This window comes from Platichthys flesus, chromosome 22 (genome assembly GCF_949316205.1).
Source record: "Platichthys flesus chromosome 22, fPlaFle2.1, whole genome shotgun sequence".
Taxonomy (NCBI): domain Eukaryota; kingdom Metazoa; phylum Chordata; class Actinopteri; order Pleuronectiformes; family Pleuronectidae; genus Platichthys; species Platichthys flesus.
Window position 1 is genome coordinate 7,623,587 of NC_084966.1, and position 18,476 is coordinate 7,642,062.

Here is an 18,476-nt window from a genome sequence, read left to right on the forward strand (position 1 = left end):
GGGGGGGGGGAGAAAAAAAAAAAAGTTTGTGTCTCCAGCTCACTCTGTCTTGATTTCTATTTATACTTGCTGGAACAATGTGATTCTCGGCGGGAACGGGAGATCGAGGGAATAAGGCCGTCCAAGTGACTTGGAGAGTCAAATAGAAAAAAGGAGGAGAGTTTCCTTTCTTATTGTTTTATTCCGGGGGATCGGATGGAAACGTCCTGGATATGGTGTTGTTTTAAAAGCAGAAATGATCCAGCGGGGAAATGAAGATCCTGTGCGTTTGCTGGGTTTCTCCGAAAATACTTCGCTATTTTCTACTTCTTTACGCTGATTAAAGTAGGGTCAACATTGCGGTCATATAAAATTAATTGACTTAAAATGCCACAGTGTTTCAGAAAAACCCTTAACTTAAATCAGAGCAGGTACATGCTTCATATCTCAGGCTGTTTCTCAAAAATGTATATATTATAGATGTAAATAAAAACAGATTTTATAAAGATGGATGACATGACTGCCCCTCAGAAAGTGAAGTGGAGCCAAAGAGCCCTGATCCCCAGAGCATGGGTCATAAACCCTGCCTCCTCCTTGTTCGTAGATGGGGCATGGACCAGATTATAAAGTAAAAGTACATTAAATAAGTCTGGGGTAATTTTTATCACGCTGATAAGTTGTACATTTGGTTCTAGTTTCTTATTGGATGCTATAAAAAAGATGGATTGACAGTTAATGTGTTATATATTCTAATATAAGATTTAACAGTTAGGTGCAGGAAATATGTTTTTATTATCTGAATTAAGCTATATATATTTAAAATTCTACATTTGGCCAATGTACATTATATTCCCTCTTGGGCAGCTGTATATTGACTGAACATGATTTTCGCTTTTTCATTAAAAAAGCCGCCTCCGTCCTTTTTTCGATCCAAATTGTGCCGTGCTCCGTGTCACACGCGTCACGTTAAACATGTTACACCTTTCAACACTGTAAAGTAATTGATAAGTTTGTGATGCTAACAGCGGTTTGGCAAAGTCACACACAACTGCTGCGAAGACAGGAGAATGGAAGGACATGAAACGGAGGATAAAAGATGACGGAACAAGCACGTGTCCCAGAGGATGAGAAGAACAAATAAATGGGTTAATCCTCTGGAAAGACGAGAAGAGAGAGGGACGAGTGCAGAAGAAGAGGGAGACATTGTTTGATTGCCGTTCTTCTTAAAAGGTGATACTCCTGACGGCGCAAAGAATGTCCCCGCAGAGCAAACACGAGCACATGCGTTGAAATTTAATACCGCTCAGGATGTGACAATGACCGACAAACAAGTGAAGATAAAGAACAGGAAGAAGGAAGAGCGATGAGAGAGGGGTAGCACGTTAGGAAGCCGAGAGAGAGAGAGAGAGAGAGAGAGAGAGAGAAGGAGGAAGACAGGAGGCAGCTCTCAGGATGTAGTGTGTGTCTTGGAGATGCTCAGACTGGAGGATTGTTTGGACATGGCCACCGGGGAGATGCCCGCAAAGGGCCGACGGGAAAAGAAATGAAGTGGCGGTGAGAACGCTCGCCGGGTTGATTCGCTGAACGAGCCGCGCTGGGAGCGTTTTACCCAATTTACTCAAGGGCCCAAACAGGTCAGCTCAGTAATTAATCATCAACATATTTGATCGTTAAGTTATCGTTTTAAAACATTAACTGCTTCAACTGTCGCTTGTTAATCAAACACCTTTGGAAGATGTTTTCCATGTTGCTCAAAGCACTGCTCTGCCTAAGAATGGCCTCATAAGATAAGATTAAGATATGTTTATTTATGCCAAACACGCCCAACACACTCATGCAATGGTAGGTAAATTTAACCTCTGTATTTAACCCATCTGTGTGCAGGACACACAGAGCAGTGGGCAGCCATGTACAGCGCTCGGGGAGCAGATGTTGGGGGAGTAAGGTGCCTTGCTCAGGGGCACTAGACAGGGTAGGGAGACTCTTGGATTTTTGGACAGATCAATCCGGGTTCGTCTTTTGTTGTCTCTCCGTGGAGTCGAACCCGAGACAAACCAGAGACCTTCTCTGCCCATAGTCCAAGTTTCTGCCACTAGACCACCGCCTCTCATAAAGATACCAGGAAGACTTTAGACTCTTCACTTTTTTTATTTCTACATTTACATATATATTTATGTATATTTTAGCTTAAATACAATACATTTATATACATATCAAGACTGTTAAAACAAAGCGGATTAGCCAATTTGTCTCAAAATGTGTTTCCACTATGTAGTTTTCCTCCCCAGGCCTCGTCGTATAATTCAGGCAACTCACACAAATAATATTCACTTTTTCTTCCATCGCACATTCCGTGTCGGGCAGGTTCGTCGCAGCGCTCCAAGCTCTGCAGCTCCAAACCGTCCTTGCATAGTTAATTTGTTTATTTGAAGTATTCAGAGGCAAAACAAAATACAAACACCAGACCTTAGAAGTCGCACAACAGAATACTTCCCGAAGCCAGCATATATTTTGGATTCATCATCTTTCCTTTTAATTCAGGCTCATTTCAGGGAAGGCAGAAGGAGGAGAGCAGCATGAGCAGGCCCAGAAAAAGTCTGGTTGCCTGACAAGCGGGACTCCCCTGCCTTTGTGCAAGATGCTCCTCCGGTTGGAGGCATTGCCACCTCTTGACTCCATTTTTTAGCCCTTTGTCAAAGACCAGACTCCTGCAGTGTAAAGGAGAAAGAGGAGCACGGAGAGGTAGAAGGGGAGAGAGACGGATGAGGGGGGATTTTGTTCCTCCTGCTGGGATCAGAGTGATTTATCATCGGAAAAAAGAAAAGAAGCCGTATGCTGAGATCAGCGGCTTCTTGACCCTTAAATACACACATGCCTCTCTCCTCCACACAAACATCAGTCGTGGTGTCAGGGCCGAGTCTGTCCCTTCAGTGCAAGAACACACACAGACACACACACACACACACCTTCTACATCATATTTGCCCCATCACCTGCCGTCTCCCACTGACTCGTCTCCCTTTCCATCAATCACGCCATTTCAGGCTTTCAACGCTGCCTCCATTCATCATCCCTTCCTCCTTCCTCAAGCCACTCTCCTTCTACTTTGTCTCCATCCTTCTGTCCATCCCTCTGTCCATCCATCAGCGGGTACAGTGGTAGTGTTTTGACAAGGGCATGGCTACAGGTTAGCCGATACATCACCGGTGTCGGCCGCCCCCTTCAAATGGGATTTTCTTTTGCGAGTCTTTTAGGTTTCCGCTGTCGAGTCCATTAATCGCCTTATTTCGGGAGGTTGTTGTCACCCTTGTCGGTTCTGTTTGCAAGTTGGTGGAGGACACAAATTATATTTCAGTGCCAATCTGCTTAACATCTGGTCAGCATCTGCAGATGGACTCGCAAACACATTAATGTGCAAATGAGCATGGTGGAGTCTCATTATCAAATGTTAATTTATATGTGATCTTTACCTTGGGTACAGAAACAGTGTCCTTCAGGCCACCGTAGGGAAGCAGGCAACTCCCTGTCCAAATACTTCTTGTACAAAGAAGTAAAATATGTGTTTTCTTCACAGTTTCAGCTTAGTTACAGTAATTCAACAGTTGCCCAAGTTAAGAAAATGTGAGGTGCACATTTCCATTACAGGTTGGATCCAGGAATGTTTTCCTGACTCCTAAATATTGCATTTTTGAGGCCTTTACATCTTATCAGGGTAGGATTCAAGATGGATTCAGATTTTTAAGGCAAAATCAGTTCTGCATCAGGGACTCCATTAAATAGAAATTGATTTACTGATTCATCAAAATGCAGATTTCCTCATGAGAATGATGGTTTAAGAAATCCGGTCAAATGTTTCTCTTCTTCATCGGTGAATTGTGCCACTTTGCAAACTCTCACAACTCATTCAAAGTGCAAAGAGACAGAGGGAGAAGGAACTTAATTAGCACCCTCTTCCTCTCAAGAGCTCTCTCTTCCTCGCTCCCTCCAATCCCTCCTTCACGCCCCCTTCCTCACCCCCTGCTCTCCTCTTGCCCTCGCTCCTCTCCGCGCACCCGGCCCTTCCTTCCCATCAACCATCTCATGCGTAACCTCCTTAATCTATCCCATCATTTCCTCCTTTACCTCTGTTGCTGAGACACACACACACACACCTGCACTATTCATATGCAAACACGCATTATTCACAGGGATATGCATACATACATGGAGATAAGTGCAAACACAAATGTACAGATTTTCAAAGCACGAAAAACACACAAACACACGGGGGGGGAGGCGGGGGCTAAATGCAGACACACACATGCGCACTCACTCACACACAAATTGGGTAATGGAGGATGATTACGGGCAAGAGGGGGTGGCGGCTAAGACATGACCTCATGACTCAAGTAACCACTCGGAGCACGACATCCATGCGAACTACTCCAACCTCTCCACAAGAGCTTGATTGCCTCCTGGAGGAGCTGTACACGTGTGTGTGTGTGTGTGTGTGTGTGTGTGTGTGTGTGTGTGTGTGTGTGTGTGTGTGTGTGTGTGTGTGTGTGTGTGTGTGTGTGTGTGTGTGTGTGTGTGTGTGTGTGTGTGTGTGTGTGTGTGTGTGTGTGTGTTTGTGTGGTGTGTGTGTGTGTGTACGCTTGTGTGGGCGTGTGGGCAAAGGTGATGAAGAAAAAGGGAGAAAGACGGGGAGAGACAAGAGGTAGAGAGAGAAGCTTTCTTCCATCTCGTCCACCCCCTCCCCTCCTCCTCTCGCCAGAGTACAGTACTTAGCAGAAAATCCTTGATAGCAGCGATCGGCCAATTCAGCCTTTTACCTGAAGTGTTCACTTGAAGAAAAATGCAGAAATTGATTAGAAATTAAATTCAGAGTGTGTGTGTGTGTGTCAGTGTGTGTGTGCTCTGTTTAAAGTCAGAGCCAGTGTCTCTTCAGAAGGTTTTCAAGGTGTTTTGTACATGTTAAATACAAAGCTTAAGCCTTTAGAGTTTCACCCCAAAGCGAAAAAAGGCCTGAAATGCCTTGTGTAAGTGCCTCATTTTGATTCTAACTCAAGAAGAAGCCTAAAACTTTTCATTTTATTCAAGTCTTCATTTGTGTTTTTCTGTATGTCAGGAGTAGTGTAGTAATTTTTATGGTATTTTACACAAAACCTTGCCAGGCACAAAGAAACTCAGGAATTTAAAACTCAGGAGCATGGACAGGAAACACCAGGGAACATGGCAGGAACACAACAGAGGAACTGACACCCAGGACTGGGCAGCTCGGAGACTAAACACGCAAGGGAGGAAGAGATAACTGGGCCCAGGTGAAACACTGTGCAATGAGGGAAAAAATCACTAAAGCAGGAAAAAGGGAATATGAAAACAATAACACCAATGCAACAACGAAAGTCTCATCCATTGCATTGAGTGACACTTAAATTCTCATTTCGGAGCAACCTACCTAAACAACCTAAGTCACTAAATCACAAAATAAATAAAAAAATGGGGTTTCTATCTGTGCCGTTTTCCCAGCATTTTTATTCCCTTTCCTGGGAACGTTGAGGACGTCAAGTCCATTTTGAATATTTACTCATACCACAGTGTACGTGTATCTAATCATAACAACAATTTGTAATTAGTAAGTAATGCGTGTTTTTTCCATGTCTGACTGAGCTTAAATTAATTAAATCAAGTAAGAGTAAAATAATAATAATAATCATCAGTAAGTCAATTAATATGAACATCAATGACACAATGAAGAACAGGGCGAACCGGGATTTGGAAGATGACGGAAATACAACGTGGTGATGAGCAAGAACCGAGGAGCACGGGAGAGGCAAGGTGAGGAGAGAGGAGGCGAGGGAGGCGGATGGCAAGTGAGATAGGCGGGGAGATGAGAGGAGCGATAGCGCGATGGACGCCTGAAGGACGCGTGTACTTCGATAAAAGATATCATCGGAGAAGATGCTATCGCTTTTGCCTATCGCTCTGCACCACACACTGTTAATGGACAGAGAACAGAGAAGTGTGTGTGTGTGTTTTCTATAAAGACGCGAATAAGTGTTTCCTGTCACGATGGCGGCGTCCGCGTCAACTCCTGAGCCTCCTCCACCTCGCCATTTCACTTTTTATTCCCCCTACATCTGTCTTTTTCCTGCCGAACCAGCTTTCAAGCCCTTACGGGGCTATTATATCACAAATGACTCATTCCGGAGAACAAGAGAATGTGCATGAGCGGGAGAGGGGGGGAATTATCTAATTGAATGAAATCATTTCTCCAAGTTGGCAAACTGGTTCAAGTGCTATTAAGTTGTTCACGGGCTCGCATTAGCTCTGTGTCGCTCTCGGAAAATGTTGGTGGTTGCGGGAAACAAAAGAAAATTGTCACTGGCTAGATGTGTTTGGGGGCTCATCAGACCCTTTCACGCTGGGACGCGCGCACACACACACACACACGCGATGCACGTACACACACACTCGGGGCACATCCATCAGCCAATCATGTGGACAGATGGGTCATCAGCGCCCTAATTGTGTGATTGGCTGAAATCAGCAGCAGAGGATGCGCCGGACGCTTGGATGACACATTAGGTTTCTTTCCATGTAAACAGGGAATTTGTGTATATCTGTGTGTGCGAATGCTTTAGGAGTGTGCGCGCTAATTTGCGAGTTTCCTCTTTACGAGGCTCCGCGCGGCAAACTCCAAAGTGACAACGTCGGAAAAGAAACGCAGAACAAAAAGATTTTTAAAAAATGGAGAGGACCATTCTCCATTCCTCCACCACCGTGGATCATAAAGGAGTAGATAATAGAGATGTTGGCTCCGCTGACTTGTGTGTATGTGTGTGCTCATTTTTTTTTTTTTTTTGTCCTTGCGGAGATGGCGCCAAAACACATTAGAGCACATCTGTCCACTCCATAGCCTCTCCTCATCCTCCTCATCCCCATTCTGAAGAGCGCACTCTCTCTTTATCTCTCTATCCAGCCATCCCTCCATCTCTCCATCCCAAACTTTTTCTCTCCAGTAATTTAATCAGTTTAAATTGTCTTTGTATATCAGCGTGTAGGGGCTTCGCTTGCCTTTTTTCCCTCCTCTGCCTCTTCATCGCTCCTCTCTCTTTTGAGAACGAGGGTGTGACGCATGGTTGTGATGTGTAAGCAGCAACGACTGATTGCCGACGGCTCCGTTCGTGATGGACACGGGTCAAAAATGTTTGTTATTCTGTGATTTAACAGAATTCAGGTGTGTATTAGTTTGTTGTGGTGTATTTGCCTCAGTGGATGCAGACAGATGTAAAAGATGAAAGCTGTCCGTCAGTTATCCTCCTTTGTTTTATATCCATTAATTTGTCACCTATGTTCCTAATTTGTTTATTATTATTCAGAGGATTTTTCTCCCATTATTCTCAAATATCATGTAAATTACTGCAAACAATAAGTTACACTACATGGAACAAATTGCAGTCTATAATATCTCAAAGACGTCTTAAGGTTATATATCATGTCCTTGTGTCAGATTTCTAGAGATATGATTTTCATAATTTTTTCCTACTTTCGCGCAAAACACATTTAACATGTTGCTTTAATTATTTTGTTGGAATCTGATTTTGTGGGAGTTGTAAGTGCTCAATAAAACTACAATACACACAAAAATCAATGCCAGTGAATGCCAGACTCAGCTAAATCAAAATGTGGTGTGTGTTTGGCTCCTTACACACACACACACGCAAACACACACACAAGGGTCTTCCTTGAGATTATTGATTTGTCTTTTCTCATGAGTCTCATCTACAATAACTGCCATTTACTGGAGGGATTACTCTATCCAGTTGATGTCTGTGGAAACATACACACTTGCTCCTGAAATGAAGCTGTGTGTTTATGTGTTACCGTGCGTGTGTGCGTGCAATGCGTAAAAGTGTGTGTCCGTCAATCATTGTCGTTTTTTTTTTTTTAACTGATCCCTCTCTTAGCCCTCTCTTAGTCTCCCTCTCCCTCTCCCTCATTGTGTCTTTATTTCAGATGTTTAATTTATATGCTGTTACGTCTAATTCAATGTGTTTCTGTCTATCTTTCTTTTCTCTGTCTCCTCCTCGCTCCCTGTGTCGCCTCATAATTAAAGTGCACTGATATATAATTACTGTGCATATTTACCTCGAGTCCCATCTCGGTGAATGGGAGGCCTCTCCCCCCTCTTTTGTGGCTCTGCATTATCAAATGTTATTATTTGCATCCCGTTCAGCTTCTCAGCCATCCACTCATTAAGTCTGCGGCTTTGAGAAAATTAACAACCCTGTATGCAAATTGAAAATAAAAAAAAAAGAGAAGGCTGGCCACGAAAGCACGGGCAGCATGTGAGTGTGTGGGATTGCGTGTAATCAGAGCCGTGCGTGTCCTCAGGAGCGAGTGATAACATCTTCCTGTTTCCCCTCCCTGCTGTCCGTGAACGCACCATCAATACACTGTCTGCTTGCACCACTGGCGGTATTCAAGGGAACTTCAAGTTCATTTCAAATTTTCACAATAGTAAGTAGTGAATATTCCTTCAAAAACATGCAGTGGTAGATTAATAGGAAGGTGCTGACCTTGGTTTGGTCCAAAGCAGACTTAGCGGTGCCTTTATGTAAATTGTCGCAGTCTAATAAAAAGTCACCAATAGCAGGGGGAAAAAAAATAATTAACTTTTTTTTTTTTTCCTCAATGCTTATTCAATTAAAGGAAGATGTCCAACTCTAAATAGTTGAATCTAGATTTTTTTATGGATTCTTTACAAATTCCTTAATTGCTCTTCGATCACTTTGAAAGAAACCTGTGTTTGGAGGGAGGTCATCCTTTATTGAACTCTTCTCTGATGCCACAAGAGATGGAAAAATGTGTGTATATAAGTGTGTTTTCCTGGAATAAAAAAGTGTATTTATTTATATATATAACACGTTTTTATCTATATTTACTCAGCTTTGTGTGGCTTGTAAGTTTATTGGCATCCTGTCCTCAGAAGGGAAAACATGCCCTCATATTTTAAAATAAAAATTGTTTAACATTCTCTTGTGAACTAGATGGGACGAACCAACGTTAGACGGGACTAACCAATGTTTGATGGGGCTAACCAAAATATAGATGGGACTAACCAACGTTAGATGGGACTAACCAACGTCCAGATAGGACTAAGCAACGTTAAATGGGACTAGCTAATCTGTTGATGGGATCAGCCCCAACCCCCCCCCTCTACATCTCTTTTTCTTGGTATTTACAAATAGTTTGACCTTAAAACCAAGCTGTAGTCGCATAACCGTATAACACATGCAAATGGTACATTGCTGCCTTCCCTGCATTGATATGTAAATGAAAATGTGTCCACTTAGCATTGCCCTTGTACATCATCATCATCTTCCTTCAGTATTGCACCTAAGAGATTGAGCAGCATGTCCTTGATCAGCTCATTTGGTCTGCTCCAATCTACCTGCATGGTTCTTTAAAACTTAATCTTGGAAAGAAATTCTTTGGAATCATCTCATCATCTGTTTCTCTCAGTTTACTTTACTTTTTGAATCGGATATTTCTTTGTTCTCATACATGCAGCAATAATCTGTAGGAGTACTGTATGACGATAACTGCGATGACAACAGAAACCACAGTAAGAGGAAATTTAACTGCCTTTGGATTTTAACACAGGAAACTGGATACATGTTTATTCTTAAAATGATAATAGAATATAGAAGAAAAGAAAGGTCAAAAGTCAAACATATAAGTCAAATAATTCTGCCTTACGTTAAACGTGTATCAAACTAAATTATGTTCATATTCATGACATCCATGTCGAGAAACCTAAAGAATGATTGTGGTCAAAGTTTTGCGACCCAAGCCACTGAAGGTTAAGTTTAAGTAAAAGCTGTCGGCCTTGATTCGATAAAAACGTATAAATAAAATAATAAAAATGTCAGTGGTGAAGGTGCCTCGACCTTAACGGCGTCCGCTTTCCTTGTATTATTTGTTAGTCACCCTATACCCGGCCAATGAACATGAATCATTATGCAGAAAAGTTGCATAGAAAAGAAACCAGGATTCCTGCTTTTGAATTATTTGCCAAATGTAAGTGGGACGCACAGAGTTTGAAGGAGAAGTGTAAGGGGCAGACATAAAGTTTGAAGAGGTGTAGGTGCTGCCGTCTCAGGGTCAGTAGATGGAGACTTACTGCTCTCGACCCTGCGCCACATCAGACACACACTCACACACACGCAGTCACAAAATCACTTAGACACACTCTTGACCCTGCAGACATGAAGCACATATTCCGCCGCGCACACACACACCAATACAGATAACTGTTGACCCTGATGCAGATTAAAGTCGGTTGGTGTTTTGTTGGCCAGTCAGACAGTTAATTAAATCACCTCAGCGACTTGGAGAGTAAAAGACGGAAGATTAGCAGCGTTGGTTTGAAGACACGGGGGGGCAACCCTGTAGCTGTGTGGCAGAGAGAGAAATAGGGAGGTGGGGTGGGCCCGGGGAGGAAACAAAACGAGAAACATGGTGGCAATACAATACAAAATAAGACAGGAAGAAAAATGAAAAGGACCGCGCATGAATACACACTCCAAGGAGGCAGGAGAACGATGAGTGTTCGGTTTGTTTGGGGAAGGCACAGACAGACGGGCAGACAGCATACATCTCCATCCTGATTATGCAGCGTCTATTGTCCGACGGCTTGCTAATTATTGCGATGCACAGTGCTCTGCTCTTCAGAAACCATTATGAGCCTCAGATAAGAAGTCTGACCTCTTTCTGTCTGCCAGACCTGTTGGTTCTTACAATGAGAGGGAGGGGTGCGGGGTAGCGACGGTGAGAGGGGAGTGGAGGAAAACAGGAGGAGGCGGGTGGCGGCGGGGTCGAGGAGGGGGTCTTACGTGGCTCTGAAGAAAAAGAGGAGGTGGGGGGGGGGGAAGTGGGGGGGGGGGGGGGTGGTGGAAGCAGGATGGACGGATTAGAAGAACAAGAGTCCTGCTATAAAATAAGTTAGGGAGAATTTAGCAGATTACTGTAGTATGCTATGATATGATGCCATGGAACTACATACTATAATGTGACATACTATACAATACTGTCTAGTATAGCATTTGACCACTTTAGTGTGAAACAGACTATACTAAAAATAGGTGGTTTGTATTTCTTGCTTTCTTTGTATTTTGAATTTGCTCTGTGGCACATTCAAGACTCCAGTTAGACACGTGTAATATCACACTCTTCTTCGATTGCTTTCACACATACATGTCTTCCTCAGAGCATCACTCAGCACCTACACCTGAAAACACAAATTAATTTGATTATTCCACTTATGCATCCATTTGATGGATCAGTTTTACCCGCACTACGTTTTGTTCCTCTTGTGACAGCATCTCAAATTGGACTTGTGTGTGAAACTATGAGTAAAACACACATAGAGCCCCTTGAATGCTTGTTCCGTTTGCATTCTCAGATATATATTGTGTCCAAAAAGGCCTTTTAAAAGGTAAATCTCCTCTAAGGCTTGTTTGCAGCATCTTTACTGATACAGAAAAACCAAAGAGAAACCTCTATTATGAGGAATTGGACAAAATACAGTACAGGATAAAGTATAAATCAAATTTTGTTTTTACTCCTGTAGACTTAATATTAATGCTATTATCGCTGTTACCCATTGTTACAGGAAAAATGAAAAAATTACACCTTCCTGAGTTTTCAACACAAGCCCGTAATTTTGAAGCTGAGTTCCTTAATGTTTAAATGTATCGTCGCTTTATTTAAAAAAAAAAGAAAAATGAAGTAACTGAATAAACCCTCTCACATAGACACCCAATACAAACACGCAGACACACCATGAAGCAGCCCATTTAGACGAATGTCACTGCCACATATTGTTCTCTCCCAAGGCTAATGCAGTGTGTGCATGAGAGAGACAGAGAGGGGAGGGGGGATAATAGTATTGTTGGTAATGGATGTGGAGGGCTTAAAATTGGATGTTATTAGGACTACAAGGTTTTACTACATACTTTACATGGACACAATGGAGTGGAAAGATGGGTCAGTGGGATTTTGGGTTTTGGAAAGTGTGCAGGATTTTAAAATCAGGGTTGTTTCACGAGGAACACTCCAGTCATCGACTTAAAAAGTAAAATGGTGTTTACTTAGATAAGCTGTTCTTCAAATATTCAATGTGGAACTATATCTTGTGGCTCTCTTGTCCCGGTTGTTGCTGAACTTTGGTTTTATTTCTATTCATCCATCCATTTTCTGTACCTGTTATCCTTTAATAGTTGCCTTGGGGGCTGGAGCCAAAGCCTTTTATTTAATTTAAGGTCCATTTCATTGTTGCTCTTGAGCATTCAGCCGTATCACATGGTCCTCATCAGCAGAGCTATCGTCTTGATTGTAATGAAACTAAAGATATAAAGATGTGTCATGATTCTGGGCACCCGTTGGACTTCTCATCCATTGGTGCCTCTTGAAAATGCCTTTTAAAATGATGCAACGTCAACTTTAAGAAGCCTAGAGAGGCCAAATCATCCAGGATTTTATACAAAAAAAAAACACAAAATACAGATTTTAATGGAGCAGGAAAAAGGGAGCTCGGGTAGCATTACAAAATGACCTGGAAAATGCCCAGTCAAGCCGTTTTTGCAGAAATAAATGTTCTTTTCCTCCCGAGCTTGTTGAATATTGTGCAACCCACTCGTTGCATCCCTTGACCCGAAGTTTGTGAACCAGTAAAAAGATTCAGCGAAAGTTCAAAAGTGGTTGTTGACCTGGAAAAGCATCAATTGACAATAAATATGAAAGTTCAAGCTACAAGTGGACATCAAGGTTTATGCGTCTCACTGTTAAACTAGATTTTGGAGAGATTTAGCAGTCGTTAAGATGAAACCTAGTGCAAACTTGCATCATGCAGTCTTTTAGGCTTGAGGGACCTTTATACTCCAGACACAATCATTGAGCTTTGCATAGTACAAATGCATAATATATGACCATTCTGCCTGAATACGGGGATAACACGCACAGCAGCATCTTCGGGTTTAGAGCGAGCACACAACCATGATTTCACAAAGCAAATGCTAAGGTGAGCAGCCACCGGGAGGATTGTGAGCTTTTGCAACCTAAATGTGCTGCTACCTGAATTCTTTGAACAGATTGAGGAGAACCGTGTGCACCCTTTAAGTCAAGAATGAAAGATCAAGCCTGTTATTATGTGCATTTTTGGAATGCACAAGCTTGAAATTGGCATATCTACACAGACCTGGATTGAGATAATAGAACTTTATGGCTAAATTCTGTCGATTTTTGCAGGTTGAATGTGGGAGATAAGGGGAAGTGTACTAGGAAAGAGTCACAGAAAGAAACAAGAGTACGGAGAGAACGGCTGAGGATGATTGGGAAGGTGTGGAAAAAAGCGGAAGGACGGAGTGATGAGAGGGGAGGACTGCGGAGGGAAGTAATCAAAGAGCCGGAGAAAGACTGGAAGATGCTGACAAAAGGAAGGGACGGGAGGAGGAGGAGAAATGGGAGCGGACAAAAGAAATAAGTGAACACACTCCCGAGGAGGTGACAGAGGTAGGTGGAGAACCAAATGGAGACAAAGTTTTGTTAAAAAGGGATTTGAATAAACCGCGAGGCACACACACACACACACACACACTAGTTGTAATGCCTCTTCAGATCAGGACACGGTCACTCCTTTTGGAATAAATGAATAGTAATTGATTGGAGCAAGAACAGAACATAATGCCCAGTGTGGCTCCTTCAACACCCACTAATCTACCGAGGAGGGGATGAGCGCCCTACGTAGGTGTGTGTTTTTTTGTGTCTTAAGTATCAGTCTCCAGTGTGTTAGCGGAGTGAATGGAAATTGTTTGACAGGCAGATATTAGGCCGTCACGGCCAACGTGAATAAAAGGGACTCAGGTAGCAAGAAACATAAAACAGTCATTAATGTACGCAGCCCATTCTCCCCCGGAGGAGACAAAGACACACATGTTTTTGTCGCGCCGCAACTCTTGCATCCAAAGGCACAGACTGACAGACGGACGCGCACCAGGGCCAGAGGTGACCCGCGTATCTTTTACCATCAATCACAAAGGGGATAATAGCTGGGATTGAAAAGATTGTAAATTATAGGAGAGAATCTGAAAGTAATCCCTGAGACGTACACACACAATCGATTCACATAGAAGTCTGTAAAAGCTTGTTTTTTCATATATATACACACACACGGGTAGAATATATGTTGCAGCTAAGTTATTAAGTGAAAAAGAATCTATACCTGAGAGATGCTACATGCTCTGTGGAACTCAGGATGGATCTGTGTATGTTGAAAGGGTCACATGCACAGTCATTTGTCGAATAATATTTACGATGGCACTTTTAGAGAACCTGTTGTCTCGCAGTACAAGTCGATGGAACCAGTTGATTTCAGATCTACATTTTTTAAACGCTCTATTCCGTTGCTCTTGGAGGCTGCAGAGGGCGTTTTCATTATTGTTACTCTTTAATATGTCTTGAGGCGGTCACCTGTCACTGCGCACCGATGGCAGCAGTCTACTAAATGATGCATGCGGCGAATGGTGACCGGCGACGTGCCATTGAGCAACAGTTTTTATTTGTAATCCTTATCCCTCGATAGGAATCATGAATAACACAAAAAGTAAATAGTGTGCATGTGTGCACGCTGAATAACAAGTGTCACGATTTGCTGTTGTCGTCGATGGATTCGCCGACTAAGAAGGTGACGCCCCCCCCAGTTTAGAACCAGTAAAATTAGTCAAGGGAAGTTCACGTTTGTTGTTGACCTTGAAAAACACCAATTTACCAATGTCCACCTAGAGACAGCAGTAGCCACAGAGCAGCCGCAAGTGGACTTTGACAAACGCTGTCATTGCAGACGGGAGGAAGAGAAGTGATATGAAGGAGACTGAGAGCAAGATAGAAAGATATTAACTTAGAGATAAAAAACAAAATGCCCTCCGTCATAAAGCTGATGATCTCTGGTGCGTTTTCACAACACGTGTCCCTTCAGGAGACGCGTAGTTCCCCCACAATGCTCTCTTCCAAACCCAGAGGCTACACCTGAGGAGTGGCGACTCTGTGTGGCAGCGTGTATGTGTGTGGGTTTGTGAAAGAGAGAGAGGGAAAAGAGGGAGGGAGTGTGTGTCTGTGTGTGTGTGTGGTTGTGTGACGAGGTGTTTACTGTCCATATTGGGGACAGTCCAACTGGCAAAGTTAAGATGGCAGCCGAAGTGGGCCCACCAAACACACACACACACAAGCGCATACATTGAGAGTAAATCATACAGAAGTTCTGTTGTGGAGTGGGGACTTCAAATTAAAAAAACTACATCACCTTTAGATGATTCTATTCAGCCTCAGTCCACTTCTTCACCTGGTCTATTGAAGCCTCCATCTCCAGAAACAAACTGCCTCCTGACGGTAATTTATTCTTTCTTATTCATTCTTAGCAAAGGAGCACATTTAGAATTAACATTAAACACATGGAATCAATCGAATACAGAACATAAGGCACAAGCTCAAAAGCATATTTCTTAGGCTTGTTAAAATAGCAGTATTTTATAAGCTTTAACAGATGTGTTCATATTTCTCATGCTTAATACAACCTGTCCAATTTCTCCCCTTTTAGCTCTGTTTTGGTCTCCCCCATCTCCTCAGGAAAACGTCCTAAGCTGCTAAATGCTCAAAGATAAGGGAACAAACCAGATTCTGTTCTATCAGCCTCAAAGCTTAAAATGACTGTGACTGGGGAGCTGCAGCTACACCTGTGACCATAAGTCCCCCCCCCCCGTCTTCACGTACGACTCCACATTAGGACCCGTTAGTTTGCGCGCCCTCCAAATCGCTGCCCTCTTTACCCCCCCCCCCCACACACACACACACGCCGTGTATCTGTCCATCTGCGAATAAGGGCCTATCTGGAGTGGACTGCGGGGTACTTAAGGCTATCTGCAGCTAATTCAAGATATGTGAAATTGAAGGGAGATATGACATGAGTGGGGAGAGGGAGCGGGAGCGAGCAAAGGGTAAAACACAAGGAGAAAGAGGGAAGAGGACAGAGGGAGAGAGAGAGAGATGGAACAAGACTAGGTCAAAGCCTAGAATGTGGTCAGGGTGCAGAACTGAGGACTTATTGAAAACCCCTGTAGAACAAAAATGTTTCAATTAGGATATGCTTGATGTCATTGCGTGACGTTTGCATTAGCGCCCTCTTTCCTTTACTCTGTTCTTACATATGCACTATTCTTTAAGAGCCAAATTCCCACTACACATCCCTCCATCCCGCGATAAAGAGCCCCTGATGACGCAACCTTTGGTCTAAGTTCACGACAAACTGAACTGTGTCGTGCACTCAGTCAGTCTGTCAGTCAGTCAGTCAGTTAGTCGGTCATTCAATCACAGACATTGAGCAAAGAGAAAAGGACGTCTTGGAAAAGCTTTCAGATAAATGTAGAAATGATAACGCACAAGGACAGAAATTGTATATGGTGTGTGTGTGTGTGTCTGTGTGTGTGTGTGTGTGTGTGTGTGTGTGTGTGTGTGTGTGTGTGTGTGTGTGTGTGTGTGTGTGTGTGTGTGTGTGTGTGTGTGTGTGTGTGTGTGTGTGTGTGTGTGTGTGTGTGTGTGTGTGTGTGTGTGACTTTGAGGTGCAGTCCTTGGCACACAGATGCCCCTCCATTATCTGCCTGTCTTCATCCGCTCAACCTACTCTGCCTCGGGCAACTCACTACTTTAAAGAGCTGTCCAACGGAAACACACACACACACAAACACACACATACGCACATGCACACGCACATACACATGCACACACAAACGCTTCCTCGCTCCAAGTTCCAGTGGGGCAGGGTGGCTTGGCATGGAGGAGCTTGGCTAACAGCTTGCAAGAGTAAGGTGACATTTCTCAGTATGCAGTACGTGTGTACGTATGTGTGTTTGTGTACTTGGGCCTGTGTGCGTCCAACTTTCTCGATTTTTGCTGTGTTGAGCGTCTGAATCGCAGGTTCAGAGTTATCCGGGTGTGTTTTATATTTCTTTATAAAACGATCACAACACAAGGTCCGCCATTTCCAAGCAATAAAATAAATATGTATGTTATGTCGTAATTAAGATGTAAGACATCTTCCTGATTACTTTGCAGGTATGTCAGAATATAAAGTTGTCAACTTTTGCACTAAAGTAAGTGCTTTACAAATACCTTGCTGCTCTGACAAGATTGTTTGTTAAGGGGTAAATGTCAGTTAGATGAGGCGACAAGAGGATGTCAAATTACAAAGTAATGAATAAAAAGTGCTGTGCGTGTGTGTGTGTGTGTGTGTGTAGGTGCCCCTATCGACCAATCAACAGTGCACCTTGAAGACACAGCAGATAAGGGAGGAGATAGTCTCACCTTATTTATTTATCACACACACATGCAGACAGACACACACACACACACACATTCACGCTGCTCCATTCCGCCGTGACCTGAGGCTTTTACTAGCTCTTCTTTTTTTTTAATAACTTCCAAATGACAAAAAGGCTGTTATTTTGTGGCTGGTGTGCTGAATAGATTAATTAGAAAACACAAAGCCGGTTCAGCCTCTGGCTCCTCTCCAGATTTTCGTTGGCGATGAAAGACGAAGCAGGCTGACTTTGACTTTGTTTGCGGAGTGGAGATCCCAGTCACTTAACCACAAGACAAATGTAACTGGTGCGGGGGATAAAGCAAATAAAAGAGCGAGAAAGCCAATAGACTTGGATGTATGACAGTGTGACACAGTTCAACTGAGCACGCAATCGCGCGTCATTATGTTGCTGAAAACCGTTTAATTTAAAGCATAGTAATCAGTAGAAATAGTGGAGGGAGTCATATAAAGGCATAATGCTGCTTTCAGTGTATTCATGATAACACTATAATCATGGTGGGTCTCTAGCGTTGCACTGAAGACGGCTCGGAGCTTGTAAAAAGTAAGAAAAAGGCTTTTAAACTCATTTAACGTGAACGGAAAATGTGACAATGAATGAGCAACCTGCAGCCTCAATCGTCTTAAAATAATTTTGTTCACATTAAATCAAAAGGAAAAACGGAAATATCACAGTTACTTAATTAATATTAAGTCACTATTCTGTTTACTTCTTTTTTTCCACAGGATGAGTGAAGCCGGACATTTTTAAACTTGACTCCTTCACTCCTGCTTTTGACAAAGAATGGTCTTTAAGACATTTTTAGTTTTGTCTCTTCATTTATTTTTCATTATTAACCTCTATTTAGTTATTATTCATCAATTTGTATCTAGATATACTGTGGGATCATATGTGACGCACTTTGAACAGCACCAACCTGCATGAAAAGCCCGTACATGATTTGTTTTTCTTATTCAGGCCCCTTCTGTCCTGATTGCTCAGTTTGGCTCAGAGGCCGGCTTTTTGAGAACTTATAAACTTCTATACAAGATATATATCTACTCGACTCACATCAGCTAGTTGCCACTAACCTATACGATTGGGC